The sequence below is a fragment of the Miscanthus floridulus genome, chromosome 16 (assembly GCF_019320115.1).
Source record: "Miscanthus floridulus cultivar M001 chromosome 16, ASM1932011v1, whole genome shotgun sequence".
In the NCBI taxonomy this organism is placed as follows: Eukaryota; Viridiplantae; Streptophyta; class Magnoliopsida; order Poales; family Poaceae; genus Miscanthus; species Miscanthus floridulus.
In genome coordinates this window covers 35,129,352-35,149,406 of record NC_089595.1, presented here as the reverse complement: position 1 = coordinate 35,149,406, position 20,055 = coordinate 35,129,352, and the positions used below count along the sequence as shown (strand labels likewise).

The 20,055-nt window shown below is 45.3% G+C and overlaps 1 long non-coding RNA gene across 1 annotated transcript; it reads right to left on the bottom strand.

Annotated features, from left to right (window-relative positions):
- Positions 1 to 1,129: 1,129 nt before the first annotated feature.
- LOC136514239 (uncharacterized) lies at positions 1,130 to 1,538 on the bottom strand. Its single transcript, XR_010773579.1, has 3 exons — positions 1,470 to 1,538; positions 1,298 to 1,361; positions 1,130 to 1,221 (listed from the first exon to the last, which is right to left on the bottom strand). It is a non-coding gene; the product is annotated as an uncharacterized lncRNA (long non-coding RNA).
- Between the last annotated feature and the right edge of the window lie 18,517 nt (positions 1,539 to 20,055).

The window sequence follows — 20,055 nt, the reverse complement described above, 5'->3', positions numbered from 1 at the left end:
GGGCGAGTTCTTCCTCAGCATGAGTAATTACCTCCTCAGCTCTATTATGACTAGAACGGACAAGGGCCCTCATTTCATCAATACTCTCCGAGAGCTTCTGCTTCTCAACTCGGAGAGCTAGACAGGACACCCAAGAACAAGTCAGCGGAAAAAGAAGTCAAAATACAAGAAGAAACAGGCAGAACCCGTGGCACCTTTGCATTCATTCTTCGCAGACTCCACCGCAGCATCTCTCTGTTTCTCTGTCTCCACAACCCGGGCGCAAAGGGCTTTCTCCTCCTTTTGGTGCATTTGACGCTCCGTCTCCAACTCAGCCCGGAGGAGGTCAAGATCGGCTTTCAGAGCGTCCACCTCCAAAGACAACTTCCTCTCATTTTCAGATGAGAAAAAGAAGCCAGAATGATCACGAGAGAAAGACTGAGCAAAAAGAGGCAAAGAGAAACAAGGCGTAAGGATAGAAGAAAAACAAGCATGCAAAAGAGGAGTGGTAGTAAAACCTACCTGGAGCTTTTCACCAAAAGAAGTCGCGAGGGTCGACAAGCTCCCCCAGGCTATGGTCAGCTCCGATAACCGATGAGTGGCATCGAACTGTTGCACCACGTCACCGGAAAAGGAGGGGCTGCCGGAAGCAAGAGAAGGGGAAGGAGAGGCCGGCTGGGGCGAAGAAGGAACGACCAAAGCAACCTCCAGGGAAGCCAGAGCCAAACCCTCAGAAGGACCCGGCATGATGGCCACAGTTACCTCCGGAGCGACCAAGTCCGCAACTCCGCCAGGTAGCTCTAAAGCCCCCGCGGCGACTTCATCAATAGAATGTTGTGAGTCTCGAGGCTCGGAACTCGTTGGCACGGTGGGAGGCAGAGAAGAAGTCGATGAAGAAATTAGAGAAGACAAAACACTGAAAAGTGATAAAAGGAAGCACCAATAAAAACCAGAGGAAGGAAGATAAAAGCCAAAAAGATAAAGCTAGAATCTACTCACCCGACTACTTTTTTCTTCATGAAGCCAAGAGAAAGCCTCGCAGGGGGAACCACGACGGTGAAGACGTCCCCACCACCCGGCGACGGGAGCGGGACAGCCGACAATGGAGCCACGGCCATGGAAGAACTCTGCACCGGAGGAGCGGTACAGCTCGGGACAGAGGCAACCAAAGAACTCGACACCGGAGCTTCAGAAGAAGTCGGCGCGGGAGCCTCGGAAGAACTCACACCCGACCTCCGATTACTTCAAAAAGTTCAAGACTAAAATTCAAAACAAAGAGGAGAAATTCAATGCAACAAGAATATGAAAAACAACTCACCGCCGCATGATGAGGGGGACTTCATCATCCTCTTCTTCCTCAGCCAACGAAACCAGAGCACCTGCTGAAAAGGAGATGAAAAGTACTCGATTCAAGAGAGAAACATGAAAATAAAAGAACAAAGAGTATTAAATGTGCTCACCTAAGAGCATGCTAGCAACAACTGGAGTACCTGAGGGAGTACTTGGTTTGCGAGGCTTCTTGGAGACAGGCAAGCCAGATGAAGACCCATCCATTCGCCCCCTCTTCGAGACACTGCGAGGACTGCGAGGGACTAGACGAGGAACATATTCTTCATATACATCAACAAATCTAAAAGAAACCCTAGGAAGGGCTGTAAAGGTTTGAGACTTACTAATTGCAGAAGTACCAGCTAGACGATCCCCAGTCTCCGCCACGGCAGGGAGAACATCAAGGGGGATCGGATCGACAAAGTTCCGCCCAAGCTCCTGCGAAAAAAGATAAAACACCGAGACAAGGAAAAGCTAAGCAAGAACGGATGCAGCAAGAGTACATAAAGAACTCAAACAAAAAGATAGACAACTCACAGCTAGGGGCGGGTTGATGGCCGAGAACTCAGAGACGGCAGGAGGAATGACGCTCACTCCTTTTAGCATCTTCTGGAGGCACTCGAGTACCTCCTCACCGGTCAGCTCAAGAGCTGGGACCATGCATGAAGGATCCTCGGCCCCAGAATACTCAAAGCCGAGATGCTCCCGCTCTTTCAAATGCTGAACCCGACAACGAAGGAAGCTTGAAACAATACCAAAGCCGGTCAAACCCTGCTGTTTCAGCATGCTAATCCTATCAAGGAGTGGCTGGATCACTTGAATCTCAGCAGGTGACTCAAGCTTCTTGTCCCATCGGTCATTCACCATAGGACCAGATCCGGAGTGAACGACAAGAGAAGGGATCAAATTGGCAGCGTAGAACCACTCGGCACGCCAATCTTTGACAGAATCAACCAGGTCATAATCAAAAAACTTAATTTTGAGACCCTGGCGAAACTAAATCCCGCAACCACCGAGGGCGCTGGTTTCTTCATGGCGGGGTTGAGGTTTCAGACGAAAGAAAAAGCGAAAAAGAGATAGAGAAGGAGGGATCCCAAGGAAGGCTTCACAAAGGTGAACAAAAATAGAAAGATGGAGAACGGCATTGGGGGTTAGATGGTTCAGACTAACCCCAAAATAACCAAGAAACTGATGAAGGAAGGCGGGAGCAGGAAGACAAAGTCCAGCGCGGACAAAGGAAACAAAAAGGACAATCTCATCAGGACCCAGAGCCGGAACCCGATGCTCGCCCGGAACTCTCCATTCAGCAATGACTTTGCTTTGGATCAAGCCGTCGCTAACGAGCTCGCGTAGCAGGTCTTCGCTTGTTGTTGGAGCCGGCCAAACCTTCTGAGTTGCCCTCATGGCCACGAACTCCTGGTTTTCAATCAAAGACAGGGATGACTCCTCGTCCATGAAGGTCGCTTGAGACTTGCTTGCGGTTTTCTTCTTTCCCATGAACTGGAGGAAGCAAAAAAGGCACTAAGGAAGATGAAGCTAGAATGATGGTGCTCGGGTGATGGCAACAATGACGGCGGCGGATTTCTGAGAGCTAGGGTTTAAAGGCAAGAGCTGGGCGACAAGGGAAAGGAAGATAAAAGGTCATTAAATAGATTTTTCAGTGATACAAATGGCCCACAAAGCCCGTTAAAACACAATGTGGGAACGCAACGGTCCATTTACCAACGCAGCTAAAACGACGGAGGGCACGAATCCTCACAACGGTACAAACCAACGGGCAGACTTCAGACTTATCCGTCCAACGCCACGGCACGGTTATCAGATTGATACAAGAACAACCCGTCAAACCAAGAAGAAAGAAAGAAGAAAGAAAGGGCTACCTCACGAGGAACAAAAGAACCCGGTTATGTAAGAAAGAACTCGGTAGTCTCACGAACGACAGGGATCACAACAGAAAAGTCAAAGACAACTCAGAAGACAAGATTCGTTACATTACAAGTGACTTCAAAAATAGAAGATTACAAATCTTACAAGACCCAATGAACTCGGCACCACGAAAAGCAAAGTAGCAAAGAGGAACACAGACACGACTAGGCTCTGGAACGACTACGTGTCCCAAATTGCTACTCGGAAGGACAAACCACCATCAGTTACACTGTTTTCTTCAAAGGACGGACACAGTGCATCCAAGGCGGAAATCGACAGCACGGCAGGGCAACATGGAGCATAGAAGGCCGGCAGGCATCTGTCTACCCAAGACCGATGTGATGCTGGATATGGTGTTGATCTGCACCGGACGGTCTCAAGACAGGCGACGAGAATCAACCTAGAACTGCCGGATGAAGGAATGAAGCCCACATCACAAGACTTCCTCTAACTACCACCACGTACATCCTGGCACAATGCTGTCGCGGGATTAGCCGACCTCTAATCCCTATCACAAGACTTCCTCTAGCTACGACAAGACACACAGACAAAACATGCCCGGGGGTTGCTCTACTTCACAAACTACCATGTTCATGACCACCAAGGTTTCAACAGAATATCCAATGAATGAAAACAAGCACTCCGGGACAGTATTTATAGACCAAAGGATCGGCGCACATGGACTAGGAGTACCAACGAAATAAGCCTAACAAAGGACACAATGAAAAGATAGGACTCAATAATAGATGACTCAGGCGAGAGGAAGCAGTACTCGAAGACGGGCATATTCGGAAGAATATACCAGCACAGTACAACCCATGAACAAAAGGCATTTACACTCAACCACCACCATACAACTACATCTGGCAACAGCAGACCATCAAAGAATACGCCAGGACCTCGCATCCGATTTCTTCCTGAACAAAACAACACGGATATACGCTTGGAGGCTCGACCAGCACCAGAGCCTAATCAACACTAAGCTAGGGAACCCGGTTTTCATTTCAACTACTTCCGGAGGCTCGGAACCAAAGACAAAGGACCAAGAATACAAGAAACTCAAGACTACAATGACGACGATACATCAAGACTCTTCATCCGACTTCTTTTCTAAAGAGAAGAACTCGGAGAAAGCGTGGAGCTGCGGGATAAACCCAAAAGCACGAGGCTCGTACACTCAGTGAGTGCAATTTCACCAAAAAGGAACCCGGACATAAGTTTGGAGGCTGCATGCCGCAAAACTACTCGGATGATGGTTTAATCCAATACTAAAAGGCCGCTTCGGAAGGATGCCGCGAGACTACTCGGACGATGGTTTAATCCAAGTCTTGGGGACTACTTCAGAACACAAATTTTCAAACAACATAAAGGATCAAGACCCTCCAACTTTTTGTTCCAAATAGCAAGAGGCTCGGGGGCTACACTCAGTGAGTGCACTTTTTCTTCGAAAAAGCCCACGTCACCAAAAGACTTCCTCAACATAGACCATTTCAAGACATTACGTCAAAAAGAACCCGGAACGAGCCATATTCGAGTTCTTTTTGATAAAACTTCAATGAACAATCAGAACAACTTCAAGACAAGATCCTCCAGCTCCTTATTCCAAATAGCAAGAGGCTCGAGGGCTACAACCAGATGGATGCATTTTTTCTTCAGAAAAGCACTCACCACTCAAAGATCCTAAGAAGCGCTACAAGGTTTCACTCCAGAAAGCACTCGGATGACATCTTATTCCTACTCAACAAGACTTGAAGGGGCAGAGCGAGACTTTCAGAGCTCAACCATGAAGTGCTCGGGGGCTTGTCGATATGGGACCCACAGGATACCCCGCAAGGGAGAGAGAAGATCTAGTTCAACTAGGATTCTTCCCATGTAAATCTTAGTAGTAGAACTATCAAGTAATCCTACTAGGAAATCTCATTGTAAACCGACTAGGACTCTGGCCTCCTGACTATAAAGGAGGGCAATGCTCCTGTCAAAAGGGAGAACAGAGCAGATCATAATCAATCCAACGCAAAGGCTAAGGCCGATTGGACGTAAGGTTATTACTCGATCTACGATCGAGGGCCTAAACCAGGATAAATTGGCTGTCTCTTGCGTAAACCATCGAGTTCGGCATACGCCGAAGCCCGAACATACTGCCCCGGGTACCCCCGTGGCAGGCTATCGGTGGTAAAACATCGACAGATACCAAAGTGTGCTTAGGTTAATGATGTAGGTACTTGTTGATGAGATGAAGGCTTCGGGGTGGTTGAGCAAGCAATTTGATAATATCCACTCAATCTATCAACCAATTCTTATCATAATCTCTTATATGATTGACCCAAAGATAATTCAATGAATATATCACCTATTTCATCCTTACCATTGGTAACAAGTACCTAAACCTTATAGGATAGCCACTTTATTTGTTTTGTGCTCAATGACTCACAAATAGGCATATTTGTGAAATATTAAAAGTGGCTAATTTGATTCAATTGAGAAGTATTGTATTTTGCCATATGATGCTTTTAATAGCTCTCTAGTAGAGCAATTTATTTGTTGAGATGCAAGGCATAAAATAAATAAAAAGAGGAATCACAAGCAGTGAATTAATTGTGTATGTCCTGCACCTACCGGACGTGTCCGGTATTGCAGGAACCGGAACACTAATTGGATTGCAACTAAGTCTTTGATCCATATATTTTCATATATCATTAATTTACTCAAAAGCTTATGGTTTACCAAATCTAAGTGGATTATGAGCATCTCTTGAACTCAAATTTAAATATGAAAATTATTTGGTTATGGTTCAAAATAGAAAATTGACTCCCACATTCTCAATAGAATAAAGTGCTAGTTGAAAGTCATTCAAATTACTTAAAGCACTTATTTAGGGGGAGCTCGGTATCTATTTTGCACCTTTGTGGACTAACAAATTTATCTAGCATTCTTTGTAGTCCTTTGGATGAAAATGTATCTAGCATGATCATGTGGCAATTAAGGTCAACATAAAGATTATCATGCTATGTATCTTCTTAGTGGTATTCTTGTGGGCTCAAGGCAAAGGTATGTATTTACATACATTCATTGTAAGTGCATCTAAGGCCCTTTATATGTTAGAATGTGCATTTATGTGACATAGGAGACATGGTTTTCAAAACCCATAACTAGCATTTGTAGGTGGTGTGAATTTGAAAACTATTTGAATCTTGGTCTTTGTGACCTAGCCTTGTCATGTGATAATTATAGCTCTCCTTGATTGATTGATTGGCTAATTAACACATGACATGGCTTTCTTAAGTCCACAATCTACTATGTCTCACAATCTCTCTCTCAAGTAATCAAAATCTATATATGCCAAATATTTGGAAAAGAGAAGTGACACTCATGGCACTTGGATAAGAAAAGTATTTACACCTTATTTGGATCAAGGACATATATGTTTTTGGATCAAGAAATGATAGAAAAGGGGATTGGAATTAAGTGAATGAAATTTGGAAAAAGAACAGCCAGCCCACAAATACCGGATGTGTCTAGTATTCATACCGGACGTGTCCGGTATGAGCGGGTTATAAAACAGCCGGTACCCCTTCGGCCAAGTCAGTTTTTCCTCCTTCTAGCCAACCCAGCCGCCTCTCCTCGATCTTCATTGGCGATTTCAAGTTTCCACCATGAAAAGAAAGAGAGGGAGATTGGATTGGAGGAGATTTGTATCAAGATCGAAGGCTCTGGGACTTGGATTTCCAATCGTATCTTCATTCACTCTCTCTAGGTACCCTAATCCCGGACCTCATCCGATCTAAGCGGTTAGGACATGATTTTGAAATCCCTTTGGTAGAGATGCTACACTACCTGTCTAGAAGCAATGCCCAGAGTTTGGATTGGATTTGTTGAAGATTGAGTGAAGGACCCTGGTTAGGGTTGTTGTCCGCTCATACCGTGCCTACCGGACATGCTCGGTATGGGACAGCAGAGTAGATTTTGCTCCCTTGTTTCAATCCTCTTAGTGGCTGATTCTTAGGACTAAGTCTAATGGTCTATTGTGTTTTGTGAACCTTCTGACCTAGTTTGGTTGAGGTAATTACAAAGCATAGGATAATTATTCTTATTCCTATATTTCAACTAATATAAGCTATCTTTTGGGCATGTATCTAAAATTACATGCAAATCTTTGGATACAGGACAACAACTATGAGTGGAAGACAGGAGCCTAGGTCCAAGCATAGGCATGATCTAGCACTAGAGAAATACAAGAAGGCAAGACAGGAAATGCATCCTGGATTCAAGCCGACCAGCAGGAGGTCTACTAGAGCTGCCTCTAGTGCAGCACCTCAGTATGCAGAGGGGTCAGGGAGCTCTTCTTCTAACACTAATTCTGATGAGTTCAGAGTGGAGCCCATAGAAGATAGAAAGAGGAAGAGCACTGATAGAGGATCAGATGATGACAGCTCAGATGAGGAGTAGGAGATTGAGGAGGAGCCAGTACCTCCATTTCAGCATTAGCCCGGTCAGGGTATGCATTATGGTCTTCTTGAGACACGTCTACCTAATGTGCCCTCTTATGTTTCTAGAGTTGACTACAGGGGAAAGGGCATGACTAGGAAAGCTAGAGATGAGAGAAGAGTAGATCCGAGAGGCTTACCTAAGGTTTAGTATGATCACCGCTTCTAGACAGCCTTTCACATGGACTTCTACTATAGTGTGATCCTCACCAAGAACCCAGTGATTGCTAGGTCTCAGTGGATTGACTGGCAGTACATCAGAGATCAGCAGAAGGCCTCCATTGATCACGCTATTGCTATTTGTGAGCATACATGGGTATATGAGATCATAGAGTTCTGGCATGACTAGAACATTGAGGTGATTGCTCAATTCTATGCCACTCTATATGTTGAGGAGGATGAGAAGCATATGCACTGGATGCTTGAGGGCTAGTGGTACAGTGTTGATTATCATGCTTTTGCAGCTCTACTTGTCTTCTAAGATGATGATCTTCAGAAAGATAGGATCCACTCAGAGCAGGTGTTGCCTCTAGAGCAGCTCGCCTACATGTATCCACCAGGAGGTGAGAGAGGAATAATTGGGAAGGTTCTAGGTCTTCACCCTTGAAAGGATCAAGATGCCCAAAAGGGGGGGTGAATTAGGCTAATTCTAAATTTTCTTGCAATAATCAAATCCTATGGATAGCCCAATTAACCCCTTGTTTCTAGAAAAGTGTTTCTATCAAACTAACACACAACGGACTTGTAACCTATGTTCCAAACTTACTCTAGCATGGTAATTCTATGAATGTAAAGACAAGTATTGAATTGCTCAAAGTAAATACTCAAAGTAAATGCTCAAAGTAAATAGAGAGAGAGGAACGCGGCGATGTTTTGCCGAGGTATCAGAGAGTCGCCACTCCCCACTAGTCCTCGTTGGAGCACCCGCGCAAGGGTGTAGCTCCCCCTTGATCTGCGCAAGGATTAAGTGCTCTCTATGGATTGATTCTTCGACACTCCATCGTAGCGAATCACCCAAAGCCGCTCACAACTTAAGTTGGGTCACCCACAAGCTCCGCCGGGTGATCACCAAGCTCCCAATTACCACCAAGCCATCTAGGTGATGGCGATCACCAAGAGTAACAAGCACAAACTCTCACTTGACCACGCGAAGCCTAATGAGAAGATGGATGCGCACTTGGCTACTCTTGATTCACTAATGAGGCTACTCTCTTGGATTCTCAAATCTCAATCACCTCACTAGGACCTTGCTCTTCTTGGCACTCACAAACGTGTTTCTCAGCTGTTGGAATGAGCAAAAGTAACTCCACACATGAGTGGAGCTTCTATTTATAAGATAGCCTAAAAAACAAACCGTTATGAGCTTCTGTGGGGTGACCAGACGCTCCGGTCAGTTCAACCTGTGAACCGGTGAAAATATGTTGACCGGACACTAGCAGGGTCCGATCACCACGGACCGGACACGTCAGGTCGCATTAAACCCCTACCAGACGCTGAACCCCTAGGGTCCGGTCAGTACTGACCGGACACGTCCGGTCGCAGATTCCCTTCTCTGGAACCTTACTGGAGTCGACCGAACGCTGCCTCTCAGCGTCCGGTCACTTGACCTCTCCAGCGTCCGGTTGCACCAAACATAGACTGTTGGTCAAATGAACTGACCGGACCCTACGGCCAGCGTCCGGTCGCACCGGAGCCAGCGTCCGGTCAGCATTTGACCGTCCATTCACTTCCAACTCTCGATCATATGTGAATGAAGATTGCTCCAAAGGATATTAGGCATTCGTAGGAGCTACCTAGAGCTAGTTTTAACAAGTGTGCACCACACCTAACTCACTAGACTCACCTAGGTCAAGCTACCCATCCATACCCCTCAATAGTACGGCCAAAGGAAAAATAAAGCCCTAAACTACTCTAAGTGTCTCTCCAACTCCAATCGACACTTAGAACTAGTCATCCTTAACCTTGTCGTCCATCCTTTGAAAACCAAAACGATTTCCATCATAGGGGCATGACAACATTGATTGCCCAATTGATCTCCATTACCATGACCTAACTTAATTGTCTCTATAAAACACATGTTAGTCATAGTAATCTTGTATTATCATTAATCACCGAAACCCAACTAGGGGCCTAGATGCTTTCAATCTCCCCCTTTTTGGTGATTGATGACAATACCACCTCGAGTATGTGAAAGAGTGAGGTTTTTAACAGGCTTGGTTCATATAGGCTTTTGTCGATAAGAACAAAAGTGTGAGTCAAGCTTATATGATCCAAGCCAACACAATGTACTCAAAGGATATGAATTAAGCATTAGTACAAGTAATAAAGCTCATTTGCATCGAAGTATAAGCACGGAAGCAAGGGCAAATGAGCATAACACAAGTGATATGACATATAAATAATGCAAAGTAGAGAGCACACATGTCATATATCACAATCACGTAGATAGCACTATCACATAGATATAATAATATGCATGAAAGTAACACACGAATGCATAAAAGTAATAGTGTATCACACAGATAAAACTCCAAATGTATATAATAAGCTAATACTAGATAACTAGCTCCCCCTAAAAGTTGCTCCCCCTGAGTCTACATACTCGAACCCTCTCCCCCTTTGGCGTCAAACACCAAAACCTAAGGGTCGGTCGACGGGGCTACAACGGATGAGCCGGGCGCTGAGGTACGAGGAGCAAGCTAGAACTGGGCGCCATCATCATCTAACCCTAAGCTCTATACTGACTGACCCTCTGTAGCAGGAAGTGTCGCTGAAGTGGTCTGGGTCTGAGCTGGGGCAGGTGCTGCCTGTGAAGCTGCTAGTACATCTATCGTAGGATCTAAAGAGGCGACAGATGAGGGGAGCCTCTGAGTAGTCACTATGACTAGGGCTGCTGTAGAAGGACCAGCGGTATGCATATGAGGTGGTGTAAGAATACCGGTTAGCTCGCTGAAAGATGCTCCAAGACTCCTAGAGACTAACATATCGGGCATGAATAGCGAGGGTGACTGCTCTAGTGAGAAGCCCGTGTGATATGGTGTGAACTATGGGGCTACCACTGGTGAAGACAACCACTGGGACACCTGAACTATAGGTGAAGCAAACTGAGCTGGAGGCTGTCCCTGACTCTGAAGCCCACTGGGCTGTACAGCTGGAGTCGTCGAAGTGGTGGCAGGCTGAGCAAGCTAGGGCGAAGGCTATGGCTGTGGGGCCCCAAGTGCTGTCACTACATGCTGCATAAATCCCATAAGCTACTGCTGCATGAGTAATTGCTACTGATGCATCTACTGCTGCTGCTGAAGGAGCTGCCGCTGCTGCTAGAAATTGTCCTAACGAGCCTAAAACTGAGCGAAGTTGGCAGTGGTCTCCTGAGCCTGTCGTGCCTAATCCTGCTGCATCCGCTCAAGAATGGCAATCAATGCGGGGTCCGCCTGTGGTGCAGGTGGAGCTGAGCTAGAACTGTCGGCCTCTGCATCATGTTTGCGTGGAGGCATCTAAGGAATCAGCTGATAGTCATCATCCAAACTATCACTGGACTCAATCATCTCCTGCTGTGCCTCAAGCTACTCCTCCTCAGTAGCGGCTATGCCTCTGATGATCTTGTCCTGCTGAGCTGCTGACTCTAGAACATCTAGACGACAACTAGGATGAGCGGGTGCCTGTGGTGTGCTGTGCCTGATCCTCTGTGCCATGTTATATGCTAGAAACTCTGTGGTAGCACCCCTGTACTCGGTGACCATCTCTGGGGTCCGAACCTGCATAGACTGGAGCATCAGGAATGTGATCCAATGTGCATAAGGAAGCTATCTACGACCCTTGAAGCCCTCAGCAATAGTATCCTCCATCTCTGATAGAAGGAGGTCCCAGATGTCAAACACGGTCTGCTGCATCAGGGCATTAAGGAGCCAGAGCTGTAGGCAAGTTAGACCCTCTCTGTATCCCAACCTAGGAAGTAGTGTCCTCCTAATGATAGCCTCTAGTACTCGAGCTGTAGGAGTTAGGTCACTAGGGTTCCTCCTCGACCCCTCACCAAAGGGCTCCTTGAAGCAATGGCGCACAAGATCAGTAGGGGGCACCAACCCTCCATGAGGACGCCTGGGAGGCTCCTGCTATCCATAACATACCTCATGTAATCTAATAGGCTAATCCTATAGCCTCAGTATCTCCCGGGCCCTGAAACTCATCACCCTATAATCTCTACCATTGAATGCAAAGTGAATGAAGTTATGATGTGGGTCAACATAGAGCGATGCGTAGAACTATCGAACCCAAGATGGGACATATACTCCTATCTGGCCAATCAGATCTGTGAGCCCCGGCAAATATGACAAGTAGGGGTGGATATGCTCTCCGGCTACTGCCACAATAGACTCTATACTATAGACCCTCTGAGATCTGAACACTGCCCCACTATTGAGATAAGCATTATAGAAATCCTCCTATAGTGGCATGTAGAACCCCTCTGCTACCCTCTCATCCCTCCTCAGAGGGAACCACACATCAAACTCAACAAACCTCAGCTGGCGAACCTGTCTGGCTGTGGCAGCCCTTAAGTCAAGATGTACCACTGGAGGCGGACCCTGTGGTCTAGGCGGTGGGCGTGAACCCCTACGCTGTGTAGCTGGCCTCGGTGGAACTATAGCACTGGTACAACCAGAGCGGCATAGCTAGGGTGCTGGCTCGGTCTCCTCGGCCTGCTGGCCCTCCTGAGTCTCCTGAGCTGGCTGAGGCTCTGCTGGTGGGGGCTACTACTGTGGCTCCTGCTAGGACTCCCCCTGATGCTAAGGCTCCTCAATAGCCAGACGACGTCCTACCATCATGATAGTCCCAGGTGGACTACCATGAAGTCGCTTAATCTCCCTCAGTCTACCCTGCGCGTCTGGTGCTAGATGATCTGCTATGACAACTCCACTTCAGGCACCTCCTCTCTCGGCATGCTCTATGGCCTCAGCGACTGCTGCTGCTCTCGCTGTCTCTATGTTGGGGTACTTGCGCTTCTTAGATGTCACCTGCTTCGTTGCCTTGCCTTTCGATCCTACAGGCTAGCGAGGCGGGGGCCTCCGATCGTCATCTCCTAGACCACCACCAACGTTCTTCATGCGAGCCATCTGATCTGACAAGAGGATGAACTACCGCTAATGCAGATCAACTATCAAACTAACACTCTCGAGGCTTGGCCTCGATCCGTACTCATGAGCTTGGCTCCGAGTTGTCTAACAACTGCCATAAGAACCTCAGCAGTACTGACTCGCTGCACGATGGAATAGATAGATATACAAATAAATACAATATATCTAATAGATACGAAAGACCTAGGAAGCAAGCAATGTAGGTACAAAATTGAGACGACGGGCATGCTACCTGATGAACCGGTGATCCGAGAGAAGAAGAGACGTGTCACGTGGGGGGACCTCGGAACTAGCTGGGGCTAGGATTGCAAAGAACTATGATGAAACGGTGGCCCAACCAATCGAGGAGGCAAGGCCTAGGGCTTGGATGGCGCTCGGTGGAGCTACTTGCTAGCAGGAGGTGCCAGACACACTGGCTCGGCTCCGACGGCGCTGACTTGCGAGAGGCACGTGGGACGGCGACGAGGTGACGTGCGGCTGCAGTGGATGGCGGCGCTGGCACGGGAGGCACGCAGATGTGGTGGCGCAAGGGGCTCGGCACGGGCAGTCCTCCGGTGACAAGGAAGCTCAGCGACGTGGAATAGCTGTGGTGGAGCAGCGGCTAGGGCACGAGAAGCTGCTACGGCGAGCTTGCGGTGGCGCTGGTTAGGGCTTAGGAAAGCTGCGGCGGCGTACGGGTTAGGTCAAGGAAAAAAAACGCGACAGCTGTGGTTAAATGAGGACCCCCAATGCGATAGAGAAGGAAATGGAAGAAGAGTCCTTCTGCCGCATGAGATCCACTGACCGAACGCTCCGGTGGTAGCGACCGGACGCTACCACCCAGCGTCCGGTCGATTCCAGAGAGGTCCAATTCCTCTAGAATCACGACCGGACACGTCCGGTGGTCCATGACTGGACGCAGGCAGGGTCCAGTCAGTACAGCCTGTATCTTCTTCAAACGACCGAACGCTAGATCCCTTCCTGACCGGACGCACAAATGCAGCGTCCGGTCATTCCTTCAGTAGCAGTTCACCTCCTGTGAACTGACCGGATGCTGGACAGCAGCGTCCGGTGCAGCGTTCGGTGGTCCTTTTCCAACAAATCTTCAAGGTTCCTTTGCGCTGCCTATTCCCAATCAAGTCCCAACTTGAATAAGATCCAAATAAACATCAATTGGGACTGATGTGAGTGACCTCTCTCAAACCCTCATATTTTTCAAAATATTTTGCCTTAGGCTATAATTCTTTTTAAGAAAATAAGCAATAAGAGAGCAAATTGAACGAAACGACAAAGCAACATTCATGCATATGCAATACTTGTAAGTAAATCAAGTTGCTTGTCAAGTTTGATCCAAGATTAAGCTTCTTCACACGCTTTTCGGCGGTTATCTTAACCATGTTAGACAAGCTCTATATGCATTGCCAAAAATTAAACATGTTGTATATTACAATGAATGCAAGGGACAACACAAGCTTAATTTTTAGTGAAGTTGCTAAAGTCAAGTACATTGAGCTCATTCCGTAATCTACAAAATGTAGCCTCATCTAGCGGTTTAGTGAAGATATCCGCTAATTGATCTTCGGTTCTTACACCTTCTAGTGACATATCATTTTTAGCAACATGATCTCTTAGAAAGTGATGGTGGATATCTATGTGCTTCGTGCGAGAGTGTTGAACCAGATTATTTGCAAGTTTTACCACACTTTCATTGTCGCACAAAAGAGGTACCTTTTCTAGAACTACACCATAGTCTAGCAAAGTTTGTTTCATGTATAATATTTGTGCACAACAAGCACCCGCGGCAATGTATTCCGCTTCGGCGGTGGACAAAGCCACACTATTTTATTTCTTGGAGGACCAAGACACAAGTAATCTACCAAGCAAATGGCACCCTCCGGATGTGCTTTTTCTATCAACTTTGCATCCGGCGTAATCCGAATCGGAATAGCCAACTAATTCAAATATAGCTCCTTTGGGATACCAAAGGCCAATGCTTGGTGTGTGCTTAAGATACCTAAGGATTCTTTTTACGGCAATTAAATGTGTTTCCTTAGGACTAGCTTGAAATCTAGCACACATACACACACTAAATATGATGTCGGGCCTAGATGCAGTTAAATATAACAAGCTACCAATCATGGAATGGTAGAGAGTTTGATCAACCGGGTTACCTCCCTCATCTAGGTCGAGATGTCCATTGGTAGGCATTGGTGTCTTGATTGGCTTACATTCATCCATCTTGAATCTCTTAAGATCTTTTGTGTATTTCTCTTGAGAGATGAAGATGCCTTCTTTCATTTGCTTGACTTGAAAACCAAGAAAGAATGTAAGCTCACCAATCATTGACATCTTGAACTCCTTCGACATCAATTCACCAAATTCTTTGCATGAGTCTTCATTTGATGATCCAAAGATGATATCATCAACATATACTTGACAAATGAAGATATGTCCATCAAGCTTCTTGGTGAATAGTGTGGTGTCGACCTTCCCAACGGTGAAGCCCTTCTCAATGAGGAAGTCCCGAAGGCGCTGATACCAAGCTCTTGGGGCTTGCTTAAGCCCATATAGTGCCTTGGACAACCTATAAACATGATTAGGATATCTAGGGTCTTCAAACCTAGGAGGTTGATCAACATAGACTAGTTCATTAATAAAGCCATTTAAAAAAGCACTTTTCACATCCATTTGATATAGTTTCATTTCATGATGTGATGCATATGCAAGAAGGATACGGATGGCTTCTAATCTTGCAACCGGTGCAAAGGTCTCTCCAAAATCCAAACCTTCAACTTGAGAGAACCCCTTTGCAACTAGTCTTGCCTTGTTCCTCACAACAACACCTTGATCATCTTGCTTGTTGTGGAACACCCACTTTGTTCCAATGACTCTTGCAGCTTTTGGTTGCTTTTCAAGAGTCCAAACTTCATTGCGAGTGAAGTTGTTCAACTCTTCATGCATGGCATTGATCCAATCTGGATCTTTGAGAGCTTCTTCTACCTTGGTAGGCTCATAGCAAGAGACAAAAGAGTGATAAGCAATAAATGAAGCAAGTTTTTGAGATCGAGTCATTACATCCTTTGATGGACTCCCTATGATGAGATCTTATGGATGATGTTGTAGGAGAGGTGTATTTCTTCTATTGACCACTTGAGGAGGAGGTTGTGGAGCATTAACATCTTGTGCTTGTACCACCATTTGCTCATGGAAGATATGAGTATCTTCATTTTCTATACTCCCATCTTTCTCACCATCTTGTGGCACACTTGATGAAGAAGGTTGATCAATGACTTGTACATCATCTTCATCATCTTTTGGCTTGATGTCTCCCACCGGAATATTCTTCATAGCCTCCCTCAATGGTTCATCACCTACATCATCAAGATTCTCATGTGCTCCTTGGGAGCCGTTAGATTCATCAAATTCAACATCATATGTTTCTTCAACCAAGCCAGTGGCATGATTAAATACTCTATATGCTTTGGACTTTGATGAATAACCAACAAGAAAACCAATATCACAACGTCTTTGGAACTTCCCTAGGTGTTGCTGCTTCTTGTAGATGTAGCATTTGCAACCAAACACCCTAAAGAAGGAGACGTCCGGCTTCTTCCCATTGAGCAACTCATAAGGTGTCTTGCAAAGGAACTTTTGAAGGAATAGGCAGTTGGATGCATAGCATGCGGTGTTGATTGCTTCCGCCCATAGAGCTTCGGGGGTGTTGTACTCATCTAGCATTGTCCTTGTAAGAGTGATCAAAGTCCGGTTCTTCCTCTTAACTACACCATTTTGTTGAGGAGTATAAGTTACGGAGACTTCATGCTTGATCCCAACTTCATCACAATAAGCTTCAATATTTGTGTTGTCAAATTCTTTTCCATTGTCACTTCTTATCTTCTTGAGCTTCACTTCAAATTCATTTTGAGCTCTCTTGGCAAACTTCTTAAAGCAAGATGCAACTTCAGATTTGTCATGAAGGAAGAATACCCATGTATACCTTGAATAGTCATCAACAATCATAAGACAATAGAGATTCCCTCCCAAACTCTTGTATGTTGTTGGTCCAAATAAATCCATGTGTAGGAGCTCTAGCACTCTTGTGGTTGACATGAAAGCTTTGGTTGGATGAGTATTTGCAACTTGCTTGCCGGCTTGACATGCACTACAAAGCTTGTCCTTTTCAAACTTCACATCTTTCAACCCTCTCACCAAATCATTCTTCATAAGCTTCTTGAGTGAGCTCATCCCAACATGAGCAAGTCTTCTATGCCATAGCCACCCAAGTGTTGTTTTGGTGAATAGGCAAGTCTTCAAGTTTGCATCTTCGGAGGTGAAATCCACTAGATATAGGTTGTTGTATCTAAATCCATTGAATATCACTTGATTGTCATCTACCTTGGATACAACAACCTCCTTCTCGGTGAACAAGCATTGGAAGCCAAGATCACATAATTGTCCAACGGATAGCAAGTTGAAGCTTAATGAAGCAACATAGAGCACATTGGAGATGGAATGATCATTTGATATTGCCACTTTGCCCAATCCTTTAACCTTGCCCTTTGAGTTATCTCCAAATGTTATTTTCTCTTGTCCATCTACCTCTTCATCTAGTGAGATGAACATACGAGGATCACCGGTCATATGTTGAGTGCAACCACTATCAATAACCCAATGACTTCCACTGGCCTTGTAGTTCACCTACACACAAGAGATTCAAGCTTTAGGAATCCAAACTTGTTGAGAGCCCTTCACCTTCTCAATAAGTGACTTAGCCACCCAAATCTTCTTAGGCCTATTCTTGTTAGAGGGCCTAAGAACATGACTTTCATCTTTCCACTAGAGTCCTTTCTAAGCATGTAGTGAGCATTGAAGGCAAAGGGTCTAGCATGCTTAGGCAAGGGTTGTGGCGGTGGAGTTTGACACTCATGAGCAAAGTGGCCTTCTTGTCCACACTCAAAACATCTATTTGGCTTTGGCTTTGGCTTTGGCTTTGATTGTTGTTGTTGAACTTGAGCCTTCTTCTTCTCTATACTTGCCACATATCCAATGCCACTTCTATCCATCTTCATGACGGTGTTCATGAGTAGCTCACTTTGGAGATGCTTGCCTCTAGCAAACTTGCTCAATCCAATCTTGAGATGCTCTTTTTCCAACTTGAGCTTCTTATTTTCTTCCTTTAGAGCATCATCTTTCTTCTCTTCCTTGAGCTTCTTGTTTTCTTCTTTGAGCTTATCATTCTCAAGAATCAACTCTTTGTCATGATCAAGAGTTTCTAGCACAATGGTGTTGTGGCTTTTCATTTCTTCAAGATCTTTCATGAGCTTCTCATTTGTGTTCTTGAGCTTGACATATTCATCATAGTCATTGCACTCAACCACTTGCTTGCCTTTGCCACTAGATCCTTGCTCAATGCTCTCATCAATCAAATCATCACATGATGTAGCTATATCAATCTTAACAACATGGTTAGTAGCATCGTGTGGCTCATTTGGTAGGAATTCTTGAGCAATGACAAGAGTATCATGATTGATCTTAAGAGTTGTATACTCATCTTTTAGCTTGTTATGACTAGTGATGAGCTCATTGTGCACCCACTCAAGTTTATTATGTTTATCTTTAAGCTCTTTCTGAGAAGATTTAAGCTCCTTGAGTTTGGATGATATAGCATTATTAGTTTCTCTAAGCTCATCATTAGCCTTTTCCAATGTATCGCACTTAGCTAAGAGTAAATCATTTTTAGCATCAAGCTTTTCATTTGTAGCTCTACTCTTTCTAATGATCTTAGTGTATTTTCTTAGTATTTTGACAAGATCATCATATGTAGGTGAATCATCATCATTGCTATCGCTATCATCATCACTAGCTTGCTCATCATCACTACTATCATCATTCTTAGTTACCTTGCATTCACCCTTGGCCATAAGGCATAGGTGTGTAGAGGATGGTGGCAGTGAAGATGCAAGATCAATAGCAATGGCGGCCACCTTCTCATTGTCACTATCATCATCGGATGATCCACTTGATGAATCAATGTTCGTGAGCCAATCACCGACAATGTAGGCCTTTCCACTCTTCTTCTTCTTGTAGAAGTCCCTCTTTTTGCCATCTCTTTTCTTGTATGGCTTGTTCTTTTTCTTCTAATCTTCATCCTCATTTCTTGAGTCATCTTTCTTGCCCTTGTTCTTGTTCTTGAACTTGTCTTTCTTGGGCTTTGTGCATTGATGAGCTAGATGGCCAAGTTCACCACAATTGTAGCAATCCATCTCAGAGATTGGCTTTCTTCTTGAGCTAGTGAAGAACTTCTTCTTCTTGCCGTCAAACTTGATGCCACTCTTGTTTAGATTCTTTAGTATCTTGGCGGTCTTCTTCACTATGAGAGCAAGACTTTCTTCATCATCTTCTTCATCACTTGAGCTCTCATACTCAAGTCTTGCTTTGCCCTTATCTTGGCTAGCTTTGAATGCTAAGTCCTTCTCTTTCTTCTTTGTAGAGGATGAGCCATCTTGTGGTGTGATTTGCATGTACATCTCATGAGCATTGATCTTTCCCAAGATTTGTGTCGGTGTAGCGGCAGAAAGATCACCTTGATGTAGCACGGTCACAATATGCCCATATTTGTCAATGGGGAGGACACTCAAGATCTTTCTCACAACGTCGGATGGTGACATTTGAGTAAGTCCAAGCCCATTGACTTCCTCTATAAGAACATTGAAACGAGAATACATCTCATTAGCACTTTCTTTGGGAAGCATTTCAAATGAATTTAGCTTTTTAATCACAAGATGATAGCATTCCTCACGCTAACTCTTGGTTCCCTCATGGAGCGCATAAACGTCCGACCATAGTGCATGGGCATCTTTGTGTTCCTTACACGGTTGAACACATCTTTGCAAAGGCCTCTAAAGATGGTGTTGCGAGCCTTTGCATTCCATTTTTCATAATTAACCACATTGCCTTGTAGGTTAGTAGCATCCCGAGGTTTTGGGAAGCCTTGTGAGGTGGCTCTAAGAATACCAACGTCTAGAGCTTCTAAGTACGCCTCCATGCGGATTTTCTAATATGGAAAGTCGTCTCCCTCAAAGATAGGAGGAGGTCTATCCCCGTGAGACATCTTGCTCTAAGCGGTTAAGCTTAAAAACGTGAGCACAAGGCTCCGATACCAATTGAAAGGATCAAGATGCCCAAGAGGGGGGTGAATTGGGCTGATTCTAAATTTTCTTGCAATAATC